We start from the raw sequence: 15,104 nt of genomic DNA, 5'->3' as shown, positions 1-15,104 counted from the left end.
TGGGATGCAATGACCGAGGGAACTGGGATGCAGTGACTGAGGGAAATGGGATGCAGTGACTGAGGGAAATGGGATGCAGTGACTGAGGGAAATGGGACGCAGTGACTGAGGGAAATGTGATTCAGTCACTGAGTGAAATGAGATGCACTGACTGATGGAAATTGGATGCAGTGGCAGAGTGACATGAGCTGCAGTGACTGAGTGACATGAGCTGCAGTGACTGAGTGAAATGCGATGCAGTGGCTGAGTGAAATGGGATGCAGTGGCTGAGTGAAATGGGATGCAGTGGCTGAGTGAAATGGGATGCAGTGGGGCGTGAAATGGGATGCAGTGACTGAGGGAACTGGGATGCAGTGACTGAGGGAAATGGGATGCAGTGACTGAGGGAAATGGGACGCAGTGACTGAATGAAATGTGATTCACTCACTGAGTGAAATGTGATTCAGTCACTGAGTGAAATGTGATTCCGTCACTGAGTGAAATGTGATGCACTCACTGAGTGAACTGTGATTCAGTCAGTGGGTGAACTGTGATGCAGTGACTCAGTGAACTGTGATGCTGTCACTGAGTGAAATGAGATGCACTGACTGATGGAAATTGGATGCAGTGACAGAGTGACATGAGCTGCAGTGACTGAGTGACATGAGCTGCAGTGACTGAGTGAAATGGGATGCAGTGGCTGAGTGAAATGGGATGCAGTGGCTGAGTGAAATGGGATGCAGTGGGGCGTGAAATGGGATGCAGTGACTGGTGGAAATGAGATGCAATGACTAAGGGAAAGGAAATGCAGTGTCTGTGGGAAATGGGATGCTGCGACTGAGGGTAATGGGATGCAGTGACTGAGGGTAATGGGATGCAGTGACTGATGGAAATGGATGCAGTGATTGATGGAAATTGGATGCAGAGACAGAGTGAAATGAGATGCATTGTTTGATGGAAATATGCAGTAACTGACGGAAATGAGATGCAGTGACTGAGGGACATGGGATGCAGTGACTGAGGGACATGGGATGCAGTGACTGAGCGAAATGGGATGCACGATTTTTGGGAAGTAGGATGCAATAACTGATTGAAATGAGATACAGAGACTGTGGGAAAGGAGATGCTGTGACGATGGGAAAATGGATGCAGTGACTGAGTGAACTGGGATGCAGTGACTGATGGAAATGGTATGCAGTGACTGAGGGAAATGGGAGGCAGTGACTGACGGAAATGGAATGCAGTGTCTGTTGGAAATGGGATCCTGCGACTGAAGGTAATGAGATGCCGTGACTGAGGGTAATGGGATGCAGTGACTGAGTGAAATGGGATGCAGTGACTGGGAAATGGGATGCAGTGACTGTGTGAAATGGGACGCAGTGACTGAGTGAAATGGGACGCAGTGACTGATGGAAAGGAGATGCAGTGACTGATGGAAATGGGATGCAGTGTCTGACGGAAATTGAATGCCGCATCAGTGAGAAACGGGATGCAGTGACTGAGAGAAATGGGATCCAGCGACTGAGGGAAATGGAATGCCGTGACTGAGGGAAATGGGATGCAGTGACTGAGTGAAATGGGAAGCAGTGACTGATGGAAATGAGACGCCGTGATTTGGGGAAAGGAGATGCAGTGACTGTGGGAAATGGGATGCAGTGACTGTGGGAAATGGGATGCAGTGACTTACGGAAATGGGATGAAGTGACTGAGTGAGATGGAATGCAGTGTCTGAGTGAAATGGGATGCAGTGTCTGAGTGAAATGGGATGCAGTTAATGAGTGAAATGAGATGCAGTTAATGAGTGAAATGAGATGCAGTGACTGATGGAAATTGGATGCACTGACAGAGTGACATGCGCTGCAGTGCCAGATAGAAATGTGATGCAGTTACTGTGGGACATGGGATGCAGTGACTGAGGTACTGGGAAGGAGTGACTGAGTTAATAGGGATGCAGTGCCCGAGGGGGCTTCGGGTGCAGTGACTGAGTGAAATGGGATGCAGTGACTGATGGAAATGGGATGCAGTGACTGAGTGAAAAGAGATACAGTGACTGAGTGAAATGGTATGAAGTGACTGAGGGAAATGGTATGAAGTGACTGAGGGCAATGGGATGCAGTGACTGACGGAAATGGGATGCAGTGTCTGTGTGAAATGGGATCCTGCGACTGAGGTTCATGGGATGCAGTGACTGAGTGAAGTGGGATGCAGTGACTGAGTGAAGTGGGATGCAGTGACTGAGTGAAGTGGGATGCAGTGACTGAGTTAAGTGGGATGCAGTGACTGAGGGTAATAGGATGCAGTGACTGAGGACAATGGGATGCAGTGATTGGGAAATGGGATGCAGTGATTGATGGAAATGGGACGCAGTGACTAAGTGAAATGGGACGCAGTGACTGATGGAAAGGAGATGCAGTGACTGAGTGAACTGGGATGCAGTGACTGATGGAAATGGTGTGCAGTGACTGAGGGAAATGGAATGCAGTGACTGAGTGAAATGGGATTGCCGTGACTGTGGAAAGGAGATGCAGTGACTGAGGAAATGGGATGCAGTGACTGAGGGAAATGGGATGCAGTGACTGAGGGAAATGGGATGCAGTGACTGAGGGAAATGAGATGCCGAGACTGAGTGAACTGGGATGCAGTGACTGATGGAAATGGTATGCAGTGACTGAGGGAAATGGAATGCAGTGACTGACGGAAATGGGATGCAGTGTCTGTTGGAAATGGGATCCTGCGACTGAAGGTAATGGGATGCAGTGACTGAGTGAAATGGGATGCAGTGACTGAGGGAAATGGGACGCAGTGACTGAATGAAATGTGATTCACTCACTGAGTGAAATGTGATTCAGTCACTGAGTGAAATGTGATTCCGTCACTGAGTGAAATGTGATGCACTCACTGAGTGAACTGTGATTCAGTCAGTGGGTGAACTGTGATGCAGTGACTCAGTGAACTGTGATGCTGTCACTGAGTGAAATGAGATGCACTGACTGATGGAAATTGGATGCAGTGACAGAGTGACATGAGCTGCAGTGACTGAGTGACATGAGCTGCAGTGACTGAGTGAAATGGGATGCAGTGGCTGAGTGAAATGGGATGCAGTGGGGCGTGAAATGGGATGCAGTGACTGGTGGAAATGAGATGCAATGACTAAGGGAAAGGAAATGCAGTGTCTGTGGGAAATGGGATGCTGCGACTGAGGGTAATGGGATGCAGTGACTGAGGGTAATGGGATGCAGTGACTGATGGAAATGGATGCAGTGATTGATGGAAATTGGATGCAGAGACAGAGTGACGTGATCTGCAGTGACTGAGTGAAATGAGATGCATTGTTTGATGGAAATATGCAGTAACTGACGGAAATGAGATGCAGTGACTGAGGGACATGGGATGCAGTGACTGAGGGACATGGGATGCAGTGACTGAGCGAAATGGGATGCACGATTTTTGGGAAGTAGGATGCAATAACTGATTGAAATGAGATACAGAGACTGTGGGAAAGGAGATGCTGTGACGATGGGAAAATGGATGCCGTGACTGAGTGAACTGGGATGCAGTGACTGATGGAAATGGTATGCAGTGACTGAGGGAAATGGGAGGCAGTGACTGACGGAAATGGAATGCAGTGTCTGTTGGAAATGGGATCCTGCGACTGAAGGTAATGAGATGCCGTGACTGAGGGTAATGGGATGCAGTGACTGAGTGAAATGGGATGCAGTGACTGGGAAATGGGATGCAGTGACTGTGTGAAATGGGACGCAGTGACTGAGTGAAATGGGACGCAGTGACTGATGGAAAGGAGATGCAGTGACTGATGGAAATGGGATGCAGTGTCTGACGGAAATTGAATGCCGCATCAGTGAGAAACGGGATGCAGTGACTGAGAGAAATGGGATCCAGCGACTGAGGGAAATGGAATGCCGTGACTGAGGGAAATGGGATGCAGTGACTGAGTGAAATGGGAAGCAGTGACTGATGGAAATGAGACGCCGTGACTTGGGGAAAGGAGATGCAGTGACTGTGGGAAATGGGATGCAGTGACTGTGGGAAATGGGATGCAGTGACTTACGGAAATGGGATGAAGTGACTGAGTGAGATGGAATGCAGTGTCTGAGTGAAATGGGATGCAGTGTCTGAGTGAAATGGGATGCAGTTAATGAGTGAAATGAGATGCAGTTAATGAGTGAAATGAGATGCAGTGACTGATGGAAATTGGATGCACTGACAGAGTGACATGCGCTGCAGTGCCAGATAGAAATGTGATGCAGTTACTGTGGGACATGGGATGCAGTGACTGAGGTACTGGGAAGGAGTGACTGAGTTAATAGGGATGCAGTGCCCGAGGGGGCTTCGGGTGCAGTGACTGAGTGAAATGGGATGCAGTGACTGATGGAAATGGGATGCAGTGACTGAGTGAAAAGAGATACAGTGACTGAGTGAAATGGTATGAAGTGACTGAGGGAAATGGTATGAAGTGACTGAGGGCAATGGGATGCAGTGACTGACGGAAATGGGATGCAGTGTCTGTGTGAAATGGGATCCTGCGACTGAGGTTCATGGGATGCAGTGACTGAGTGAAGTGGGATGCAGTGACTGAGTGAAGTGGGATGCAGTGACTGAGTGAAGTGGGATGCAGTGACTGAGTTAAGTGGGATGCAGTGACTGAGGGTAATAGGATGCAGTGACTGAGGACAATGGGATGCAGTGATTGGGAAATGGGATGCAGTGATTGATGGAAATGGGACGCAGTGACTAAGTGAAATGGGACGCAGTGACTGATGGAAAGGAGATGCAGTGACTGAGTGAACTGGGATGCAGTGACTGATGGAAATGGTATGCAGTGACTGAGGGAAATGGAATGCAGTGACTGAGTGAAATGGGATTGCCGTGACTGTGGAAAGGAGATGCAGTGACTGAGGAAATGGGATGCAGTGACTGAGGGAAATGGGATGCAGTGACTGAGGGAAATGGGATGCAGTGACTGAGGGAAATGAGATGCCGAGACTGAGTGAACTGGGATGCAGTGACTGATGGAAATGGTATGCAGTGACTGAGGGAAATGGAATGCAGTGACTGACGGAAATGGGATGCAGTGTCTGTTGGAAATGGGATCCTGCGACTGAAGGTAATGGGATGCAGTGACTGAGTGAAATGGGATGCAGTGACTGAGGGCAATGGGATGCAGTGACTGAGTGAAATTGGATTGCCGTGACTGTGGAAAGAAGATGCAGTGACTGAGGAAATGGGATGCAGTGACTTTGGAAATGGGATGCAGTGACTGAGGGAAATGGGATGCAGTGACTGAGGGAAATGGGAGGCAGTGACTGACGGAAATGGAATGCAGTGTCTGTTGGAAATGGGATCCTGCGACTGAAGGTAATGAGATGCCGTGACTGAGGGTAATGGGATGCAGTGACTGAGTGAAATGGGATGCAGTGACTGAGTGAAATGGGATGCAGTGACTGGGAAATGGGATGCAGTGACTGTGTGAAATGGGACGCAGTGACTGAGTGAAATGGGACGCAGTGACTGATGGAAAGGAGATGCAGTGACTGATGGAAATGGAATGCAGTGTCTGACGGAAATTGAATGCCGCATCAGTGAGAAACGGGATGCAGTGACTGAGAGAAATGGGATCCAGCGACTGAGGGAAATGGAATGCCGTGACTGAGGGAAATGGGATGCAGTGACTGAGTGAAATGGGAAGCAGTGACTGATGGAAATGAGACGCCGTGACTTGGGGAAAGGAGATGCAGTGACTGTGGGAAATGGGATGCAGTGACTGTGGGAAATGGGATGCAGTGACTTACGGAAATGGGATGAAGTGACTGAGTGAGATGGAATGCAGTGTCTGAGTGAAATGGGATGCAGTGTCTGAGTGAAATGGGATGCAGTTAATGAGTGAAATGAGATGCAGTTAATGAGTGAAATGAGATGCAGTGACTGATGGAAATTGGATGCACTGACAGAGTGACATGCGCTGCAGTGCCAGATAGAAATGTGATGCAGTTACTGTGGGACATGGGATGCAGTGACTGAGGTACTGGGAAGGAGTGACTGAGTTAATAGGGATGCAGTGCCCGAGGGGGCTTCGGGTGCAGTGACTGAGTGAAATGGGATGCAGTGACTGATGGAAATGGGATGCAGTGACTGAGTGAAAAGAGATACAGTGACTGAGTGAAATGGTATGAAGTGACTGAGGGAAATGGTATGAAGTGACTGAGGGCAATGGGATGCAGTGACTGACGGAAATGGGATGCAGTGTCTGTGTGAAATGGGATCCTGCGACTGAGGTTCATGGGATGCAGTGACTGAGGTTCATGGGATGCAGTGACTGAGTGAAGTGGGATGCAGTGACTGAGTGAAGTGGGATGCAGTGACTGAGTTAAGTGGGATGCAGTGACTGAGGGTAATAGGATGCAGTGACTGAGGACAATGGGATGCAGTGATTGGGAAATGGGATGCAGTGATTGATGGAAATGGGACGCAGTGACTAAGTGAAATGGGACGCAGTGACTGATGGAAAGGAGATGCAGTGACTGAGTGAACTGGGATGCAGTGACTGATGGAAATGGTATGCAGTGACTGAGGGAAATGGAATGCAGTGACTGATTGAAATGGGATTGCCGTGACTGTGGAAAGGAGATGCAGTGACTGAGGAAATGGGATGCAGTGACTGAGGGAAATGGGATGCAGTGACTGAGGGAAATGAGATGCCGAGACTGAGTGAACTGGGATGCAGTGACTGATGGAAATGGTATGCAGTGACTGAGGGAAATGGAATGCAGTGACTGACGGAAATGGGATGCAGTGTCTGTTGGAAATGGGATCCTGCGACTGAAGGTAATGGGATGCAGTGACTGAGTGAAATGGGATGCAGTGACTGAGGGCAATGGGATGCAGTGACTGAGTGAAATTGGATTGCCGTGACTGTGGAAAGAAGATGCAGTGACTGAGGAAATGGGACGCAGTGACAGATGGAAATGGGATGCCCTGACTGAGTGTAAAGTGAAGCATTGAGTGAAATGGGATGCAGTGGCTGTGTGAAATGCGATGCAGTGGCTGTGTGAAATGGGATGCAGTGGCTGTGTGAAATGGGATGCAGTGACTGTGTGAATAGGGATGCAGTGACTGAGGGAAAGGAGATGCAGTGTCTGTTTGAAATGGGATGCAGCGACTCAAGTGAATGGGATGCCGTGTCTGTGGGGAATAGGATGCAGTGACTCTGGGGAATGGGATGCAGTGACAGTGCGGAATGGGATGCAGTGACTGCGATAAATGGGATGCAGTGACTGATGGAAATGGGATGCAGTGAATGAGGGAAATGGGATTCAGTGACTGTGGGGAATGGGATGCAGTGACTGATGGAAATGGGATTCAGTGACTGAGATAAATGGGATGCAGTGACTGATGGAAATGGGATGCAGTGAATGAGGGAAATGGGATTCAGTGACTGAGATGAATGGGACGCAGTGACTGATGGAAATGGGATGCAGTGACTGAGGGTAATGGGTTGCAGTCACTGAGTGAAATGGGATGCTGTGACACTGTGGAATGGGATGCAGTGACTCACTGGAATGTGACGCATTGACTGAGGGAAAGGAGATGCAGTGAATGTGGGAAATGGGATGCAGTGACTGAGGGAAATGGGATGCAGTGACCGAGTGAAATGAGATGCAGTGACTGAGTGAAATGGGATGCAGTATTTTTGGGAAGTAGGATGCAATCACTGATTGAAATGAGATGCAGAGACTGTCAATTGGGATGCAGTGACTGAGTGAAATGTGATGCAGTGACTGAGTGAAATGGGATGCAGTGACTGCGTGAAATGGGATGCAGTGACTGCGTGAAATGGGATGCAGTGGCTGAGTGAAATGGCATGCAGTGGCTGAGTGAAATGGGATGCAGTGACTGAGTGAAATGCGATGCAGTGAATGAGTGAAATGAGATGCACGGACTGATGGAAATTGGATGCAGTGACAGAGTGACGTGAGCTGCAGTGACTGAGTGAAATGAGATGCATTGTTTGATGGAAATATGATGCAGTAACTGACGGAAATGAGATGCAGTGACTGAGGGAAATGGGATGCAGTGACTGAGGGACATGGGATGCAGTGACTGAGCGAAATGGGATGCACGATTTTTGGGAAGTAGGATGCAATCGCTGATTGAAATGAGATACAGAGACTGTGGGAAAGGAGATGCTGTGACAATGGGAAAATGGATGCAGTGACAGAGTGAAATGGGATGCAATGACTGCGTGAAATGCGATGCAGTGGCTGCGTGAAATGGGATGCAGTGACTCAGTGAAATGTGATTCCGTCACTGAGTGAAATATGATGCATTCACTCAGTGTACTGTGATTCAGTCACTGAGTCAACTGTGATTCAGTCACTGAGTCAACTGTGATTCAGTCACTGAGTGAAATGGGATGCAGTGGCTCAGGGAAATAGGATGCAGTGACTGAGTGAAATGGAATGCAGTAACTGAGGGAAATGGGATACAGTGAATGAGGGAAATGGGATGCTTTGACTGAGTGAAATGAGATGCAGTGACTGAAGGACATGGGATGCAGTGACTAAGGGACATGGGATGCAGTGACTGAGGGAAATGGGATGCAGTGACGAAGTGAAATGGGATGCAGTGAATGAGGGACGTGGGATGCAGTGACTGAGGGACATGGGATGCAGTGACTGCGTGAAATGGGTTGCGGTGACTGAGTGAAATGAGATGCGGTGACTGAGGGAAATGGGATGCAGTGACTGAGGGACATGGGATGCAGTGACTGAGGGACATGGGATGCAGTGACTGAGGGACATGGGATGCATCGGCTGAGTGAAATGCGATGCAGAGACTGAGGGAAAGGAGATGCTGTGACTGTGGGAAATGGGATGCAGTGAGTGTGGGAAATTGAATGCAGCGTCTGTGAGATACGGGAAACAATGACTGTTGGAAATGGGATGCAGTGACTGTGGTGAAGGAGATGCAGTGATTGAGTGAAATGGGAAGCACTGACTGAGTGAAATGTGATTCAGTCACTGAGTGAAATGGGATGCAGTCAGTGAGTGAAATGTGTTGCATTCACTGAGTGAAATGGGATGCAGTCACTGAGTGAAATGGGATGCAGTGACTGAGTGAAATGGGACGCTGTGACTGAGTGAAATGGGATGCTGTGACACTGTGGAATGGGATGCAGTGACTCACTGGAATGTGACGCATTGACTGAGGGAAAGGAGATGCAGTGAATGTGGGAAATGGGATGCAGTGACTGAGGGAAATGGGATGCAGTGACCGAGTGAAATGAGATGCAGTGACTGAGCAAAATGGGATGCAGTATTTTTGGGAAGTAGGATGCAATCACTGATTGAAATGAGATGCAGAGACTGTGGGAAAGGAGACGCTGAGTCTATGGGAAATGGGATACAGTGAGTGTTGGAAATTGAATGCAGTGTCTGTGAGATATGGGAACCAGTGACTGATGGAAATTGGATGCTGTGACTGTGGTGAAGGAGCTGCAGTGATGGAGTCAATTGGGATGCAGAGACTGAGTGAAATGTGATACAGTGACTGAGTGAAATGTGATGCAGTGACTGAGTGAAATGGGATGCAGTGACTGCGTGAAATGGGATGCAGTGACTGCGTGAAATGCGATGCAGTGACTGCGTGAAATGGGATCCAATGACTGCGTGAAATGGGACGCAGTGACTGAGTGAAATGTGATTCAGTCACTGAGTGAAATGTGATTCCGTCACTGAGTGAAATATGTTGCACTCACTGAGTGTACTGTGATTCAGTAACTGAGTGTACTGTGATGCAGTGACTGAGTGAAATGGGATGCAGTGGCTGAGTGAAATGAGATGCAGTGACTGAGTGAAATGAGATGCAGTGACTGAGTGAAATGGGATGCAGTGACTGAGGGACATGGGATGCAGTGACTGAGGGAAATGGGATGCAGTGACGGAGGGACGTGGGATGCAGTGACTGAGGGAAATGGGATGCAGTGACAGAGTGACATGAGCTGCAGTGACAGAGGGACTGGGAAGGATTTTCTGAGTTAATAGGGAATCAGTGCCCGAGCGGGCTTGGGGTGCAGTGACTGAGGGAAATGGGATACAGTGCCTGACCGAAAAGGGACGCACTGACTGGGTGAAATGGGACATGGGATGCAGTGACTGAGGGACATGGGATGCAGTGACACACGGACATGGGATGCAGTGACCTGAGGGAATTGGGATGCTGTGACTGAGGGAAATGGGATGCAGTGATTGCGTGAAATGGGTTGCAGTGACTGAGTGAAATGCGGTGCAGTCACTGAGTGCAATGGGATGCAGTTAATAAGTGCAATGGGATGCAGGGACTAGGTGAAATGGGATACAGTGACTGATGGAAATTGGATGCAAAGACTGAGGGAAATGGGATGCAGTCACTGAGGGAAATGGGATGCAGTGAGTGTGGGAAATTGAATGCATCGTCTGTGAGATACGGGAAACAGTGACTGATGGAAATGTGATGCAGTGACTGTGGTGAAGGAGATGCAGTGATTGAGTAAATGGGATGCAGTGACTGAGTGAAATGTGATGCAGTGACTGAGTGAAATGTGATGCAGTGGCTGCGTGAAATGGGATGCAGTGACTAAGTGAAATGGGACGCAGTGACTGATGGAAAGGAGATGCAGTGACTGAGTGAACTGGGATGCAGTGACTGATGGAAATGGTATGCAGTGACTGAGGGAAATGGAATGCAGTGACTGAGTGAAATGGGATTGCCGTGACTGTGGAAAGGAGATGCAGTGACTGAGGAAATGGGATGCAGTGACTGAGGGAAATGGGATGCAGTGACTGAGGGAAATGGGATGCAGTGACTGAGGGAAATGGAATGCAGTGACTGACGGAAATGGGATGCAGTGTCTGTTGGAAATGGGATCCTGCGACTGAAGGTAATGGGATGCAGTGACTGAGTGAAATGGGATGCAGTGACTGAGGGCAATGGGATGCAGTGACTGAGTGAAATTGGATTGCCGTGACTGTGGAAAGAAGATGCAGTGACTGAGGAAATGGGATGCAGTGACTTTGGAAATGGGATGCAGTGACTGAGGGAAATGGGATGCAGTGACTGAGGGAAATGGGAGGCAGTGACTGACGGAAATGGAATGCAGTGTCTGTTGGAAATGGGATCCTGCGACTGAAGGTAATGAGATGCCGTGACTGAGGGTAATGGGATGCAGTGACTGAGTGAAATGGGATGCAGTGACTGAGTGAAATGGGATGCAGTGACTGGGAAATGGGATGCAGTGACTGTGTGAAATGGGACGCAGTGACTGAGTGAAATGGGACGCAGTGACTGATGGAAAGGAGATGCAGTGACTGATGGAAATGGAATGCAGTGTCTGACGGAAATTGAATGCCGCATCAGTGAGAAACGGGATGCAGTGACTGAGAGAAATGGGATCCAGCGACTGAGGGAAATGGAATGCCGTGACTGAGGGAAATGGGATGCAGTGACTGAGTGAAATGGGAAGCAGTGACTGATGGAAATGAGACGCCGTGACTTGGGGAAAGGAGATGCAGTGACTGTGGGAAATGGGAAGCAGTGACTGTGGGAAATGGGATGCAGTGACTTACGGAAATGGGATGAAGTGTCTGAGTGAGATGGAATGCAGTGTCTGAGTGAAATGGGATGCAGTGTCTGAGTGAAATGGGATGCAGTTAATGAGTGAAATGAGATGCAGTTAATGAGTGAAATGAGATGCAGTGACTGATGGAAATTGGATGCACTGACAGAGTGACATGCGCTGCAGTGCCAGATAGAAATGTGATGCAGTTACTGTGGGACATGGGATGCAGTGACTGAGGTACTGGGAAGGAGTGACTGAGTTAATAGGGATGCAGTGCCCGAGGGGGCTTCGGGTGCAGTGACTGAGTGAAATGGGATGCAGTGACTGATGGTAATGGGATGCAGTGACTGAGTGAAAAGAGATACAGTGACTGAGTGAAATGGTATGAAGTGACTGAGGGAAATGGTATGAAGTGACTGAGGGCAATGGGATGCAGTGACTGACGGAAATGGGATGCAGTGTCTGTGTGAAATGGGATCCTGCGACTGAGGTTCATGGGATGCAGTGACTGAGTGAAGTGGGATGCAGTGACTTAGTGAAGTGGGATGCAGTGACTGAGTTAAGTGGGATGCAGTGACTGAGGGTAATAGGATGCAGTGACTGAGGACAATGGGATGCAGTGATTGGGAAATGGGATGCTGTGATTGATGGAAATGGGACGCAGTGACTAAGTGAAATGGGACGCAGTGACTGATGGAAAGGAGATGCAGTGACTGAGTGAACTGGGATGCAGTGACTGATGGAAATGGTATGCAGTGACTGAGGGAAATGGAATGCAGTGACTGAGTGAAATGGGATTGCCGTGACTGTGGAAAGGAGATGCAGTGACTGAGGAAATGGGATGCAGTGACTGAGGGAAATGGGATGCAGTGACTGAGGGAAATGAGATGCCGAGACTGAGTGAACTGGGATGCAGTGACTCTTGGAAATGGTATGCAGTGACTGAGGGAAATGGAATGCAGTGACTGACGGAAATGGGATGCAGTGTCTGTTGGAAATGGGATCCTGCGACTGAAGGTAATGGGATGCAGTGACTGAGTGAAATGGGATGCAGTGACTGAGGGCAATGGGATGCAGTGACTGAGTGAAATTGGATTGCCGTGACTGTGGAAAGAAGATGCAGTGACTGAGGAAATGGGACGCAGTGACAGATGGAAATGGGATGCCCTGACTGAGTGTAAAGTGAAGCATTGAGTGAAATGGGATGCAGTGGCTGTGTGAAATGCGATGCAGTGGCTGTGTGAAATGGGATGCAGTGGCTGTGTGAAATGGGATGCAGTGACTGTGTGAATAGGGATGCAGTGACTGAGGGAAAGGAGATGCAGTGTCTGTTTGAAATGGGATGCAGCGACTCAAGTGAATGGGATGCCGTGTCTGTGGGGAATAGGATGCAGTGACTCTGGGGAATGGGATGCAGTGACAGTGCGGAATGGGATGCAGTGACTGCGATAAATGGGATGCAGTGACTGATGGAAATGGGATGCAGTGAATGAGGGAAATGGGATTCAGTGACTGTGGGGAATGGGATGCAGTGACTGATGGAAATGGGATTCAGTGACTGAGATAAATGGGATGCAGTGACTGATGGAAATGGGATGCAGTGAATGAGGGAAATGGGATTCAGTGACTGAGATGAATGGGACGCAGTGACTGATGGAAATGGGATGCAGTGACTGAGGGTAATGGGTTGCAGTCACTGAGTGAAATGGGATGCTGTGACACTGTGGAATGGGATGCAGTGACTCACTGGAATGTGACGCATTGACTGAGGGAAAGGAGATGCAGTGAATGTGGGAAATGGGATGCAGTGACTGAGGGAAATGGGATGCAGTGACCGAGTGAAATGAGATGCAGTGACTGAGTGAAATGGGATGCAGTATTTTTGGGAAGTAGGATGCAATCACTGATTGAAATGAGATGCAGAGACTGTCAATTGGGATGCAGTGACTGAGTGAAATGTGATGCAGTGACTGAGTGAAATGGGATGCAGTGACTGCGTGAAATGGGATGCAGTGACTGCGTGAAATGGGATGCAGTGGCTGAGTGAAATGGCATGCAGTGGCTGAGTGAAATGGGATGCAGTGACTGAGTGAAATGCGATGCAGTGAATGAGTGAAATGAGATGCACGGACTGATGGAAATTGGATGCAGTGACAGAGTGACGTGAGCTGCAGTGACTGAGTGAAATGAGATGCATTGTTTGATGGAAATATGATGCAGTAACTGACGGAAATGAGATGCAGTGACTGAGGGAAATGGGATGCAGTGACTGAGGGACATGGGATGCAGTGACTGAGCGAAATGGGATGCACGATTTTTGGGAAGTAGGATGCAATCGCTGATTGAAATGAGATACAGAGACTGTGGGAAAGGAGATGCTGTGACAATGGGAAAATGGATGCAGTGACAGAGTGAAATGGGATGCAATGACTGCGTGAAATGCGATGCAGTGGCTGCGTGAAATGGGATGCAGTGACTCAGTGAAATGTGATTCAATCACTGAGTGAAATGTGATTCCGTCACTGAGTGAAATATGATGCATTCACTCAGTGTACTGTGATTCAGTCACTGAGTCAACTGTGATTCAGTCACTGAGTCAACTGTGATTCAGTCACTGAGTGAAATGGGATGCAGTGGCTCAGGGAAATAGGATGCAGTGACTGAGTGAAATGGAATGCAGTAACTGAGGGAAATGGGATACAGTGAATGAGGGAAATGGGATGCTTTGACTGAGTGAAATGAGATGCAGTGACTGAAGGACATGGGATGCAGTGACTAAGGGACATGGGATGCAGTGACTGAGGGAAATGGGATGCAGTGACGAAGTGAAATGGGATGCAGTGAATGAGGGACGTGGGATGCAGTGACTGAGGGACATGGGATGCAGTGACTGCGTGAAATGGGTTGCGGTGACTGAGTGAAATGAGATGCGGTGACTGAGGGAAATGGGATGCAGTGACTGAGGGACATGGGATGCAGTGACTGAGGGACATGGGATGCAGTGACTGAGGGACATGGGATGCATCGGCTGAGTGAAATGCGATGCAGAGACTGAGGGAAAGGAGATGCTGTGACTGTGGGAAATGGGATGCAGTGAGTGTGGGAAATTGAATGCAGCGTCTGTGAGATACGGGAAACAATGACTGTTGGAAATGGGATGCAGTGACTGTGGTGAAGGAGATGCAGTGATTGAGTGAAATGGGAAGCACTGACTGAGTGAAATGTGATTCAGTCACTGAGTGAAATGGGATGCAGTCAGTGAGTGAAATGTGTTGCATTCACTGAGTGAAATGGGATGCAGTCACTGAGTGAAATGGGATGCAGTGACTGAGTGAAATGGGACGCAGTGACTGAGTGAAATGGGATGCTGTGACACTGTGGAATGGGATGCAGTGACTCACTGGAATGTGACGCATTGACTGAGGGAAAGGAGATGCAGTGAATGTGGGAAATGGGATGCAGTGACTGAGGGAAATGGGATGCAGTGACCGAGTGAAATGAGATGCAGTGA

This window comes from Stegostoma tigrinum, chromosome 27 (assembly GCF_030684315.1).
Source record: "Stegostoma tigrinum isolate sSteTig4 chromosome 27, sSteTig4.hap1, whole genome shotgun sequence".
NCBI classification, from domain to species: Eukaryota; Metazoa; Chordata; class Chondrichthyes; order Orectolobiformes; family Stegostomatidae; genus Stegostoma; species Stegostoma tigrinum.
The sequence above is the reverse complement of the archived record's forward strand: the minus strand, read 5'-3'. Positions refer to the sequence as shown.